Source organism: Rutidosis leptorrhynchoides, chromosome 8 (assembly GCF_046630445.1).
Source record: "Rutidosis leptorrhynchoides isolate AG116_Rl617_1_P2 chromosome 8, CSIRO_AGI_Rlap_v1, whole genome shotgun sequence".
In the NCBI taxonomy this organism is placed as follows: Eukaryota; Viridiplantae; Streptophyta; class Magnoliopsida; order Asterales; family Asteraceae; genus Rutidosis; species Rutidosis leptorrhynchoides.
Window position 1 is genome coordinate 366,490,425 of NC_092340.1, and position 14,969 is coordinate 366,505,393.

Here is a 14,969-nt window from a genome sequence, read left to right on the forward strand (position 1 = left end):
ATAAGAATATCCCCATCATTCCGGGACACCCTTCGGATATGATATAAATTTCGAAGTACTAAAGCATCCGGTACTTTGGATGGGGTTTGTTAGGCCCAATAGATCTATCTTTAGGATTCGCGTCAATTAGGGTGTCTGTTCCCTAATTCTTAGATTACCAGACTTAATAAAAAGGGGCATATTCGATTTTGATAATTCAACCATAGAATGTAGTTTCACGTACTTGTGTCTATTTTGTAAATAATTTATAAAACCTGCATGTATTCTCATCCCAAAAATATTAGATTTTAAAAGTGGGACTATAACTCACTTTCACAGATTTTTACTTCGTCGGGAAGTAAGACTTGGCTACTGGTTGATTCACGAACCTATAACAATATATACATATATATCAAAGTATGTTCAAAATATATTTACAATACTCTTAATTCATTTTGATGTTTTAAGTTTATTAAGTCAGCTGTCCTCGTTAGTAACCTACAACTAGTTGTCCACAGTTAGATGTACAGAAATAAATCGATAAATATTATCTTGAATCAATCCACGACCCAGTGTATACGTATCTCAGTATTGATCAAAACTCAAACTATATATATATTTTGGAATCAACCTCAACCCTGTATAGCTAACTCCAACATTCACATTTAGAGTGTTTATGGTTGTTCCGCAATATATATATATGGGTCAACATGATAGGTCGAAACATTGTATACGTGTCTATGGTATCTAAAGATTACATAATATACAATATAAGTTGATTAGGTTATGGTTGGAATAGATTTATTACTAACTTTCACGTAGGTAAAATGAGTAGTTTTTATCAATCTTGTTTTACTCGCCATTTCTTTGTTTCTAATCCGTTTTGAGTGATTCCAGTGGCCACGGTTTCGTATTGAACTTAACTTTATAAATCTAAATAGAAAAAGTATAAGTTTATAGTCGGAAATACAAGTTACAAGTCATTTTTGAAAGAGGTAGTCATTTCCGTCGAAAGAACGACATCTTGATGACCATTTTGAAAAACATACTTTCACTTTGAGTTTAACCATGATTTTTGGATATAGTTTCATGTTTATAAGAAAAATCATTTTTCCAGAAGTATAGCTTTTAAATCAAAGTTCTTCTTAGCTTTTAATTATCCCAACCAAAACAGCCCCCGGTTTTACTACGACGGCGTATATCCAGTTTTATGGTGTTTATCGTGTTTCCGGGTTTTAAATCATTAAGTTAACATATCATATAGATATAGAACATGTGTTTAGTTGATTTTAAAAGTCTAGTTAGAAGGATTAACTTTATTTACGAACAAGTTTAGAATTAACTAAACTATGTTCTAGTGATTACAAGTTTATAACGTTGAATAAGACAGCTTTTTATGTATGAATCGAATGATGTTATGAACATAATTACTACCTAAAGTTCCTTGGATAAACCTACTGGAAATGAGAAAAATGGATCTAGATTCAAAGGATCCTTGGATGGCTTGAAAGTTCTTGAAGCAGAATCATGACACGAAAACAATTTCAAGTAAGATTTCCACTCGAAATAAGATTGTTATAGTTATAGAAATTGAATTAAAGTTTGAATATGATTATTACCTTGTATTAGAAAGATAACCTACTATAAGTAACAAAGGTTTCTTGATCTTGGATGATTACTTGGAATGGATTTAGAAAACTTGGAAGTAAACTTGCAATCTTGGAAGTATTCTTGATTTTATGAAACTAGAACTTTTGGAATTTATGAAGAACACTTAGAACTTGAAGATAGAACTTGAGAGAGATCAATTAGATGAAGAAAATTGAAGAATGAAAGTGTTTGTAGGTGTTTTTGGTCGTTGTTGTATGGATTAGATATAAAGGATATGTAATTTTGTTTTCATGTAAATAAGTCATGAATGATTACTCATATTTTTGTAATTTTATGAGATATTTCATGCTAGTTGCCAAATGATGGTTCCCACATGTGTTAGGTGACTCACATGGGCTGCTAAGAGCTGATCATTGGAGTGTATATACCAATAGTACATACATCTAAAAGCTGTGTATTGTATGAGTATGAATACGGGTGCATACGAGTAGATTTGTTGATGAAACTGAACGAGGATGTAATTGTAAGCATTTTTGTTAAGTAGAAGTATTTTGATAAGTGTATTGAAGTCTTTCAAAAGTGTATGAATACATATTAAAACACTACATGTATATACATTTTAACAGAGTCGTTAAGTCATCGTTAGTCGTTACATGTAAATGTTGTTTTGAAACCTTTAGGTTAACGATCTTGTTAAATATTGTTAACCCATTGTTTATTATATCAAATGAGATGTTAAATTGTTATATTATCATGATATTATGATATATAATATATCTTAGTATGATATATATACAGTTAAATGTCGTTACAACGATAATCGTTACATATATGTCTCGTTTCGAAATTATTAAGTTAGTAGTCTTATTTTTACATATGTAGTTCATTGTTAATACACTTAATGATATATATTTACTTATCATTTAACATAATTGACCAAGTGTATCAATATCTTAATATGATTCATATGTACCTAGTAAGACGTTATAACGATAATCGTTATATATATATCGTTTTCGAGTTTCTTAATTTAATAGTCTCATTTTTATGTATATAACTCATTGTTAAAATACCTAATGAGATACATACTTATAATAAAATCATGTTAGCTATATATATAACCATATATATGTCATCGTATAGTTTTTACAAGTTTTAACGTTCGTGAATCACCGGTCAACTTGGGTGGTCATTTGTCTATATGAAACCTATTCCAATTAATCCAGTCTTAATAAGTTTGATTGCTTAACATGTTGGAAACACTTAATCATGTAAATATCAATATCATTTAATATATATAAACATGGAAAAGTTCGGGTCACTACATCTTACTTCCCGACGAAGTAAAAATCTGTGAAAGTGAGTTATAGTCCCACTTTTAAAATCTAATATTTTTGGGATGAGAATATATATAAATGATTTACAAAATAGACACAAGTACGTGAAACTACATTCTATGGTTGAATTATCGAAATCGAATATGCCCCTTTTTATTAAGTCTTGTAATCTAAGAATTAGGGAACAGACGCCCTAATTGACGCGAATCCTAAAGATAGATCTATTGGGCCTAACAAACCCCATCCAAAGTACCGGATGCTTTAGTACTTCGAAATTTATATCATATCTGAAGGGTGTCCCGGAATGATGGGGATATTCTTATATATGCATCTTGTTAATGTCGGTTTCCAGGTGTTCACCATATGAATGATTTTTATCTCTATGTATGGGATGTGTATTGAAATATGAAATCTTGTGGTCTATTGTTACGATTTGATATATATAGGTTAAACCTATAACTCACCAACATTTTTGTTGACGTTTAAAGCATGTTTATTCTCAGGTGAATACTAAGAGCTTCCGCTGTTGCATACTAAAATAAGGACAAGATTTGGAGTCCATGTTTGTATGATATTGTGTAAAAACTGCATTCAAGAAATGTAACGACCCGACCAAAACCGTTATTGACGGCGCCGTTAACTTAGGTCCCGTTGCGTGGTCGTAGTCCCTATATGAGACTCGTTTGACCAAAATTATGTCGCATTCATTTGAAAGGTACAAGACTTGCAAGTTTAGTTTACAAAACCGTTCGACAACAAGTCTAAGTTTACAAAAGTCATAAAGTATAAATGAAATAACTTGCGACATAATTAGTTTAAAAACACAGTTGCTGTAAATAGCGTAAGTATGTAAACAAAAGTTTGAATCCAAAGGTGCTATCACTAGCGTATGCATGTATGTATGCTTGACCCCAAGCAAGAAATCAAAGTGTGCGGAAGCATGTATCAAGTAGCCGAGTATGAACCTGAGAAACATATAGAAAACTGTCAACGAAAAACGTTGGTGAAATCATAGGTGTTTGTAAACGTTGTTTTTGAACCACAAGATTTAGTATCCCCATAGTTGATTATCAAAATCGTTTGCATTCCAAAAGTATTGTTCGCGAGCACCCAATTATCAAGACTTAACGTTTCCTCCCATAGAACCCCATCACAATAGTGTTAGAACATACACTGTTTCTCGAAAATATATTTCATCCGTAGACGGTAGCGAACCGTCCGTAATGAGGGTTTGTCAAACCCGTATGGCCACACAATATAAGTTCTCGCTTACACCCTGCAAGTGTAACTAATGATAATCGAATTGAGGATTTTTGTTCTAACTCGCTGTGGAATGTTTGTTTCCTTGTACTTGTGTTCAAAGTATAAAAGTATGTAGTATAAAACTGTATATGTTTCTCATCCCATAATTTAAAAGTATAAAAGTTGTTGAAAGATGGGACTATGATCTCACCTCGAGTGCACGAGTATAAAGGTACTTCAACAAGTAAACGTGTGCATGAAAGTTGCTTAGCCTTGACCTAAACAAGTAAGTTGTATCAATTAACCGGTTACGACACAAGGTCGGGTGAAATGTGTTCAATTAGTCCTATGGCTCGTTACGACTCGAATAGTATAGCATGTGAATCACGTTGTCAAGTTTCATGCAAGAATCACGTATAAAAGCATGTTAGAACGTTTGCATAAAAGTTTGGTTAAGTTTGACTAAAAGTCAAACTTGGTCAAAGTCAACGAAAAAGTCAACACGTTCGGGTCGGGTCCCGGACTATTTTTCTATGCTAGTTATTCATATACAAGTATATTAAAACAAGTTTCATGTGAATCGGAGGTCGATAGCTAGTCAAACATTTCGCGTGAAATGTGCCAAATGAAGCAGAATCTGGCCAGGCTAATCCGCGCGCCGCGCGGGGATGGGGCGCGCCGCGCCACCATCTGGGCAGACACTTTTCTGTTTTTCAAAGTATGCACGAACCAAAACATTTTCCAACCCAACTCTTGACCCGCAAACACTTATAATGCCTATCATATATCGTCGAAAAGGTATTTTGACGAGGAATACAACTAACTACTTTTCACCAAGCAAAAACATCAATTACAATAACCGAAAACTCGTCAATTGATCAAGGAAGGTTTATTTTCAAAGTTTCAAGTTCGTAAAACGTATTTTATGATTCGGGAATCCAATTTACACATACGATATGCCGTTTCGAAGGTAATTAAGCATACATTGCATCTAAACACTTACTAATAACATTTCATGGCATTCGAAACATCAAAAGCTCGTTTTAAGTCTATCAAACCCTAACCAAAATCCGCAAAAATCAATATTCATGTTTTTGAAGTTTACTTAATCAACCTACGCATCAAAACGAAGCTAGTGATACTAGTAACACAATTAAAACATGAACTTTAACAATTAAACAACTTTTAATCATCCAAAATCAAAGATTAAGCTAACCCACTTCAAAAGTTCAAACTAGTTACTCAAATCAACAATCGAGCAAACAAAACATATATTCATGCTAGACACGAGCCATAGACACTAACTAACACAATTTCAAGTCAAGAACACGAATTTAAAGAAAATTAGTGATTTTAGAAAGTTACCCAAAACGGATGAAATTGGTACCAAATCGAAGAGGATGATGAGAGGATCACGAATATGTAATTTGTTTTGAAGTTTGCTTCCCGATCCGGATTTAGATGATGATTTATGTTTGTGTTCTTGAGAGAAAAAAAGAAAGAAAGAAAAAAAGAAATGGATGAATGAGTGGGTGGAGGTGGTGAGTGGTTGACTAGTCAACTACTAGCCACCTCTTTGGTCAAGTGGCGGAACTAGTCCCTCAAGTTTCAGAGCGGGTGCGGGAATAAGCCAAACGAATATTTTTAAAACGCTCGGGTAAATGAGTGATGTTATAATTAAATAACGGAAATATTATGAACGTTAGTCAACGGAAACTACGAATTTAAATAACGAAAGGTATTATTTTAAAAAAAAAACGGTGTTAAAATAAATTTAACGGAAAAACACGGGATGTTACATTATCCACACCTCAAAAGAAATTTCGTCCCGAAATTTAGTTAGAAGTAGTAGTTGTTGAATCTTCCTCGAGATCTTGCGTTGTAAATTCTACGGATAAGTGAAGGTACGTCCTTGGGCATTTCAACGAACTTGACGGTCGGGATCATATGTTGTTTACGGTTTGGTTTCACGATTTATGGTTTCAACCGGTCCTCCTAGGAAGTGAGGGTTATCGTCGATAGTGAGTTCATCAAAGGAGATAACAAGTTCCCGTTTCGCAAAACACGTCTTTGAGTTGATACATCGAATGTAGGATAAACGGAGACCCAAAATGAGTCGGAAAAGTCTAAACGGCTAGCGACGGGTCCAAAACACCCCAAGAATTTAAAGGATCAAAATATCGCGGATTTAGCTTCCTACGTTTCCCGAAACGGATTGCACCTTTCCAAGGTGCGACTCTTAACGTGACGCGGTTTCCCACGTTGAATTTGAAACGTTTACGTCTAACATCGGCGTAGCTCTTGGTGATTACGAGTCGCGTAGGGTTTTACCTGAATATGAATAAATTTTTTTTTTTTTTTTTTTTTTTCGGTTGCTCATGAATAAACTCGGCCCCGGTGAATTGATCATCGTTTATTTGGTTCGTCAAAGGAGAATGACGTTTCCGGTCACATGTGGTTTCAAAAGGTGTGACGTTAAAACTCGAATGAAGATCATTGTAGTACGAGGATTAAGCTAAAGGAAAATACTTTCCTCAAGTAAATTTGAAGTTAGTAATACAAATTCGTATTACGGTTTCCAAGGTTTGAATCATATGTTTGCTTGGTCCGTCGGTTTGTGGATGATACGCGGTACCCATGTCTAAACGCGGTCCCGAGGCTTTTTGTAAGGTACTCCAAAATCTAGAAGTGAAACGAGGATCTCGATCCGAAACGGGGTACATTTCCCTAAGGCATATAGAACAAGTTTGCTAGGAATTGAAAACGTTAGCTAGGACAAGTTTCTCAAGAAAATTCGCGTCGCGGAAGATTTATCGGTTTCCAAAAACGTTCGTCGGGGCAAGTTCTTATCGGGTTTTGAAAACGATTGTTAGGACTATCCACCCTCGCGGCGAATACTTATATGACGTGAAGAGTCGCTCTCCTTTGAGAATTTAGAATAAGGACCTCCTGAACCGGAAGTACGAGTGTGGTGAGAGAGAAGTTTCCGCCTCAGTGCGAGCATAACGAGTAAATTGTAGTTAGTCAATAAGACTGCGCGAGGACGAGCTAGTATACCCGTGTGACATACGGTTGAAGTCGAATGGAATCGGTAATTCATTCGGAAGCATAAATATAATTTGACAATAATTGAAGGTGTGTCCCCGGTATGGTTGTTATAAATATTCTCGGAGTTTTCGGATGTCCAAACTTGAAAAGGTGAAGTCATGTACATGGCACATGGTGGTGTTTAGGTTGATCGAGTCTAACCACCATCACGCGTCACTAGAACTTTGGTATGTCTTACCGTAATATAACCACGTTGATCGAGTGTCGTTATATTACGCTAACTCATACCTCCATTCCCACATCACTCTATAGATTCAAGTTCGTGTAATCGTGAAGTTTAAAATAAACAAAGTGTAACAACGTCTCTAACGTGACTCGTATTGAATCGAAAGAATTAGTGCAACTATAAAGAAGCGTTCCCCGAGGGAAGTGTATAAATGATTGTTCACGTCAATGTGGTTCGAGTCAGACAATAAGGTATTCAGGTATGAAAAGAGTAACGAGTCATGATAACGAGTAGCACGCAACCGTAGTGATAAATGTTGATGACGATACTCACCTAGAGTAGTGATGGTATTAACACCAAAAAGTAGATAGTAAGAAACACCAGTGGGAAACCGATAGTAAGTTGAAACGGTGGCAAATATTAATCCGGGAGACAGAGTTCCCGAACAAGTGTGACTAATGAAGTCGTCGTCATCCATACGTGTATGAATCATGAATTTACGTGTGTTACCAAAAAGTGGCGGAATACGAGTTCGTATGATGAAGGTTGGGTACCATTAAAAAAAGTTTTCCTAAGAATGATTCAAGTATAATGCACAAGTAGTCAAGTAAGTGCTATCTATAGCAAATGTATGTCAGAATGCAAATGCTAACTATCCGGTTGTAGTCTAGACTCACTAATGCGTCCTAACGACTCTGTTAGACACACTAATGCACGTCCTAGTTCCCTACAACCAACGCTCTGATACCACTTGTAACGACCCGACCAAAACCGTTATTGACGGCGCCGTTAACTTAGGTCCCGTTGCGTGGTCGTAGTCCCTATATGAGACTCGTTTGACCAAAATTATGTCGCATTCATTTGAAAGGTACAAGACTTGCAAGTTTAGTTTACAAAACCGTTCGAAAACAAGTCTAAGTTTACAAAAGTCATAAAGTATAAATGAAATAACTTGCGACATAATTAGTTTAAAAACACAGTTGCTGTAAATAGCGTAAGTATGTAAACAAAAGTTTGAATCCAAAGGTGCTATCACTAGCGTATGCATGTATGTATGCTTGACCCCAAGCAAGAAATCAAAGTGTGCGGAAGCATGTATCAAGTAGCCGAGTATGAACCTGAGAAACATATAGAAAACTGTCAACGAAAAACGTTGGTGAAATCATAGGTGTTTGTAAACGTTGTTTTTGAACCACAAGATTTAGTATCCCCATAGTTGATTATCAAAATCGTTTGCATTCCAAAAGTATTGTTCGCGAGCACCCAATTATCAAGACTTAACGTTTCCTCCCATAGAACCCCATCACAATAGTGTTAGAACATACACTGTTTCTCGAAAATATATTTCATCCGTAGACGGTAGCGAACCGTCCGTAATGAGGGTTTGTCAAACCCGTATGGCCACACAATATAAGTTCTCGCTTACACCCTGCAAGTGTAACTAATGATAATCGAATTGAGGATTTTTGTTCTAACTCGCTGTGGAATGTTTGTTTCCTTGTACTTGTGTTCAAAGTATAAAAGTATGTAGTATAAAACTGTATATGTTTCTCATCCCATAATTTAAAAGTATAAAAGTTGTTGAAAGATGGGACTATGATCTCACCTCGAGTGCACGAGTATAAAGGTACTTCAACAAGTAAACGTGTGCATGAAAGTTGCTTAGCCTTGACCTAAACAAGTAAGTTGTATCAATTAACCGGTTACGACACAAGGTCGGGTGAAATGTGTTCAATTAGTCCTATGGCTCGTTACGACTCGAATAGTATAGCATGTGAATCACGTTGTCAAGTTTCATGCAAGAATCACGTATAAAAGCATGTTAGAACGTTTGCATAAAAGTTTGGTTAAGTTTGACTAAAAGTCAAACTTGGTCAAAGTCAACGAAAAAGTCAACACGTTCGGGTCGGGTCCCGGACTATTTTTCTATGCTAGTTATTCATATACAAGTATATTAAAACAAGTTTCATGTGAATCGGAGGTCGATAGCTAGTCAAACATTTCGCGTGAAATGTGCCAAATGAAGCAGAATCTGGCCAGGCTAATCCGCGCGCCGCGCGGGGATGGGGCGCGCCGCGCCACCATCTGGGCAGACACTTTTCTGTTTTTCAAAGTATGCACGAACCAAAACATTTTCCAACCCAACTCTTGACCCGCAAACACTTATAATGCCTATCATATATCGTCGAAAAGGTATTTTGACGAGGAATACAACTAACTACTTTTCACCAAGCAAAAACATCAATTACAATAACCGAAAACTCGTCAATTGATCAAGGAAGGTTTATTTTCAAAGTTTCAAGTTCGTAAAACGTATTTTATGATTCGGGAATCCAATTTACACATACGATATGCCGTTTCGAAGGTAATTAAGCATACATTGCATCTAAACACTTACTAATAACATTTCATGGCATTCGAAACATCAAAAGCTCGTTTTAAGTCTATCAAACCCTAACCAAAATCCGCAAAAATCAATATTCATGTTTTTGAAGTTTACTTAATCAACCTACGCATCAAAACGAAGCTAGTGATACTAGTAACACAATTAAAACATGAACTTTAACAATTAAACAACTTTTAATCATCCAAAATCAAAGATTAAGCTAACCCACTTCAAAAGTTCAAACTAGTTACTCAAATCAACAATCGAGCAAACAAAACATATATTCATGCTAGACACGAGCCATAGACACTAACTAACACAATTTCAAGTCAAGAACACGAATTTAAAGAAAATTAGTGATTTTAGAAAGTTACCCAAAACGGATGAAATTGGTACCAAATCGAAGAGGATGATGAGAGGATCACGAATATGTAATTTGTTTTGAAGTTTGCTTCCCGATCCGGATTTAGATGATGATTTATGTTTGTGTTCTTGAGAGAAAAAAAGAAAGAAAGAAAAAAAGAAATGGATGAATGAGTGGGTGGAGGTGGTGAGTGGTTGACTAGTCAACTACTAGCCACCTCTTTGGTCAAGTGGCGGAACTAGTCCCTCAAGTTTCAGAGCGGGTGCGGGAATAAGCCAAACGAATATTTTTAAAACGCTCGGGTAAATGAGTGATGTTATAATTAAATAACGGAAATATTATGAACGTTAGTCAACGGAAACTACGAATTTAAATAACGAAAGGTATTATTTAAAAAAAAAAAACGGTGTTAAAATAAATTTAACGGAAAAACACGGGATGTTACAAGAAACTGATTTCGATGTAACATATTTGTATTGTAAACCATTATGTAATGGTCGTGTGTAAACAGGATATTTTAGATTATCATTATTTGATAATCTACGTAAAGCTTTTTAAACCTTTATTTATGAAATAAAGGTTATGGTTTTGATAATGCTAAAAACGAACATATATTTCATAGCATTATTCCTCAAGAAAGACAAGCTTTTAGTTGCAATTGTTCTATTTACAAGTGATATTCGTTTAAATAATAAAAGGTGAAGACAAAAGACAGATTCGACGATTTGAAGACGCAAACGACCAAAAAGCTCAAAAGAACAAAAGACAATCAAAAAGGTTCCAATTATTGATAAGAAACGTCTCAAATTCACAAGAGTACAAGATTCAAAACGCAAAGTACAAGATATTAAATTGTACGCGAGGACGTTCGAAAATCCGGAACCGGGACCAGAGTCAATTCTTAACGCTCGACGCAACGGACTAAAAATTACAAGTTAACTATATATATAAATATAATATAATATATAATTAATTATATTAATTATATATATATTATATATATATATTTAAAACCGTCGGCAGCAGGAAACTCCAAGGGTGTAAACTGAAAATACCTCTCCGCGACTCGCGGAGTTTGAAGGGCTTTTTGCCGCGAGTCGCGGAGCCCCAAAAATCAAGTCTGGCTATAAATCAACCCGAATTCTGATCAAAAATATAATCATCATTTTTTTCTTCTCTTCATACGAAGTAATATATATTTATATTTATAATTTATATTTTAATTTTAATTATAATTCTAATAATAAGGGTATGTTAGCGAATGTTGTAAGGGTGTAAGTCGAAATTCTGTCCGTGTAACGCTACGCTATTTTTAATCATTGTAAGTTATGTTCAACCTTTTTATATTAATGTCTCGTAGCTAAGTTATTATTATGCTTATTTAAAACGAAGTAATCATGATGTTGGGCTAATTACTAAAATTGGGTAATTGGGCTTTGTACCATAATTGGGGTTTGGACAAAAGAACGACACTTGTGGAAACTAGACTATGGGCTATTAATGGGCTTTATATTTGTTTAACTAAATGAAAGTTTGTTAATGTTAATATAAAGATTTACAATTGGGCGTCCCTATAAATTACCATATACACTCGATCGGACACGATGGGTAGGGTATTTATATGTACGAATAATCGTTCATTTAACCGGACACGGGAATGGATTAATAGCCACTAGAATAATTAAAACAGGGGTGAAATTACATTCAAGGGTAATTGGTGTAATTGTTAACAAAGTAGTAAAACCTTGGTTTACACGCAGTCGATAACCTGGTGTATTCATTAAACAAAGTATTAAAACCTTGTTACAATTCGAATCCCCAATTAGTTGGAATATTTATCTTCGGGTATAATAATAATTTGACAAGGACACTTGCAATTTATATTTATGACTGATGGACTGTTATGGACAAAAACCAGACGGACATATTGAATAATCCAGGACAAAGGACAATTAACCCATGGGCATAAAACTAAAATCAACACGTCAAACATCATGATTACGGAAGTTTAAATAAGCATAATTCTTTTATTTCATATTTAATTTCCTTTATTTTATATTTAATTGCACTTTTAATTATCGTACTTTTAATTATCGCAATTTAATTTTATCGCATTTTTATTATTCGCAATTTCATTATCGTTATTTACTTTACGCTTTAATTTAAAGTCTTGTATTTATTTTATATTTTACATTAGGTTTTAACTGCGACTAAAGTTTTAAAATCGACAAACCGGTCATTAAACGGTAAAAAACCCCCCTTTATAATAATAATATTACTTATATATATATTTGTATTTTTATAAAAGTAAACTAATATAGCGTTGAGCTTTGTTTAAAGATTTCCCTGTGGAACGAACCGGACTTACTAAAAACTACACTACTGTACGATTAGGTACACTGCCTATAAGTGTTGTAGCAAGGTTTAAGTATATCCATTCTATAAATAAATAAATATCTTGTATAAAATTGTATCGTATTTAATAGTATTTTCTGCTAAAATTTAATAGTATTTTATACCCCTCTGCTTTGACATCAAGTATTTTTGGCGCCGCTGCCGGGGAACTATCTTAAAAGCCGGAAGCGCAACGCTAATATAAAAAAAAAAAAAAAAAATTTTAGTTACTTTTATTAAAAATTCGCTTTTGTAAAAATACGTTTTAAATATTCAAAAATATAAAAAGAAAAACAAAAATATAAGTATTTTTAGGATTTTGTTAAATATTTAAGTTTTATAAGTTTCTTTATTTTTATTTTAGTTTATAAAAATATAAGTTTTAATTTTAATATCTTTTATTTAATTTAAAAAACAGAAAACAAAATAAAAAAAAAAAAATAAAGAAAAACGCGTAAAAAGTAAGTCCTGTCAACTGAATTCCTGAACCCCGCGACTTGCGGGGTTTTCCTCTTTATTTGCCGCGACTCGCGGAGACCCTCTGACACACGGACAAAAACCCTAATCACGGGTTATTTTTAATTATTATTATTATTAAAACCTAAATATTATTATTATTATTAATTTTAGTTTTATTTTTACTTTTTACTTTATATTTATGTATTTAGTATTAATTAAGTTTTTATTAAATTGTAAAATTAATAATTTATTAAATAAATAACATAAAAATAATATTTTTATAAAAATTATACTTTTTACAACTTTTTGTATATTTTTATATTTTGTACCTTTTTAATCGTTGTAGCGTAATATTTGAATTTTTTAGCTCATATTTAATTTTAAACTTAGTTTTAGCTATAATTATTTTTACTCCTATATTTTTAGGCTTTGCCGTAGAATTCCTTAAGTGCTTTTTCTTTAAACTAAGATTTAGGTGCTTTAGAATTTTGCGACGCCTTTTTAAGTTTTAGTTTCTTTTTAAGTTATTTCCATTTGAGATTTAGTTTTTCTTGTAAGCTTTAATATTTTTAGACCTTTTACTATGTATCAATTATCATTCCAATTAGTAATTTCAATTTGCGATTATAATTTTAAGTTAGTTGTAGTAATAAGGTTAAATTAGTTAAGTATTTTTAAGTTTTTATAAGTTTCTTTTATTTTTCCGTCACCTTTTATTTTTCAACCATTTTTCCTTTTTCGACCTTTTTCGACGAACTCTTTTTCTTTCTTATTTCTCGCCATTCTAGTTTTTAGGACTTAGAATTTTTTTCTACTTCTTATCTAAATTTCTTAAAATTACGAAAATTTATTTTGAGTGGTTAAATTGATAGACATCAAAATTTTCTGGTTCGTAGTAATAGTTGGATTTGTACGTGGACCGGGTTATTGGAGCCAAACAGTCCTCAATTATATTGAGACCAAACGAATCCTGCCCCTCTGCTGCATCTTTTGGCTATTCGAAACGTGGGCAAAATCAGAAAAGTCTATTAATTGGATAACTTATTATAATTTTTCTTTCCTTTTTAAAACTAATAAGATATTCAGTGAATGCACCGAGCAAGACGTTCATCACCTTTTGTACGTTCACCACCTGTAACTCGATCAAGACATCGTTTAACAAATATAACCGCCGTTGATTTTTCTTTAGAATCGTCATCCAGTCGACCAAGTACTTCAGTTCAAATTTCCGATAATCCATTTTTTGAACCCAACCTCACAATTGAGAATCCAGAAAATATTCAGGAACGGTTCATAGATCCTGAACCATTAAACTTTCCTCCGGAACCACCAATCATTCAAACAGAGATTGTTGAGGAACGAACTATTAAATCAGAATCATCTAGTGATACCGATTCAACAAATTCAATTATGGAGAATCTGGAACCTTTAAGTATGGAAGACCGAATGAGAGCTAAACGCACTGGCCAAGGTCACGCAATTACTCATCCAGACATTAATGCGCCAGATTATGAAATCAAAGGAAAAATTCTACACATGGTGACTAATCAATGCCAATTTAGTGGTGCGCCGAAGGAAGATCCAAATGAACATCTACGTACCTTTAATAGGATCTGCACACTATTTAAAATACGAGAAGTGGAGGATGAACAAATATATCTCATGTTATTTCCCTGGACTTTAAAGGGAGAAGCCAAAGATTGGTTGGAATCGTTACCTGAAGGGGCGATCGATACATGGGACGTTTTAATTGACAAATTTCTTAAACAATTTTTTCCTGCATCTAAAGCCGTAAGACTTCAAGCAGAAATTGTTACGTTCACACAGAAGCCAAATGAAACTCTATATGAGGCGTGGACAAGATATGGAAAGTTATTAAGAGGATGTCCGCAACATGGTTTAGACACCTGTCAAATAGTACAA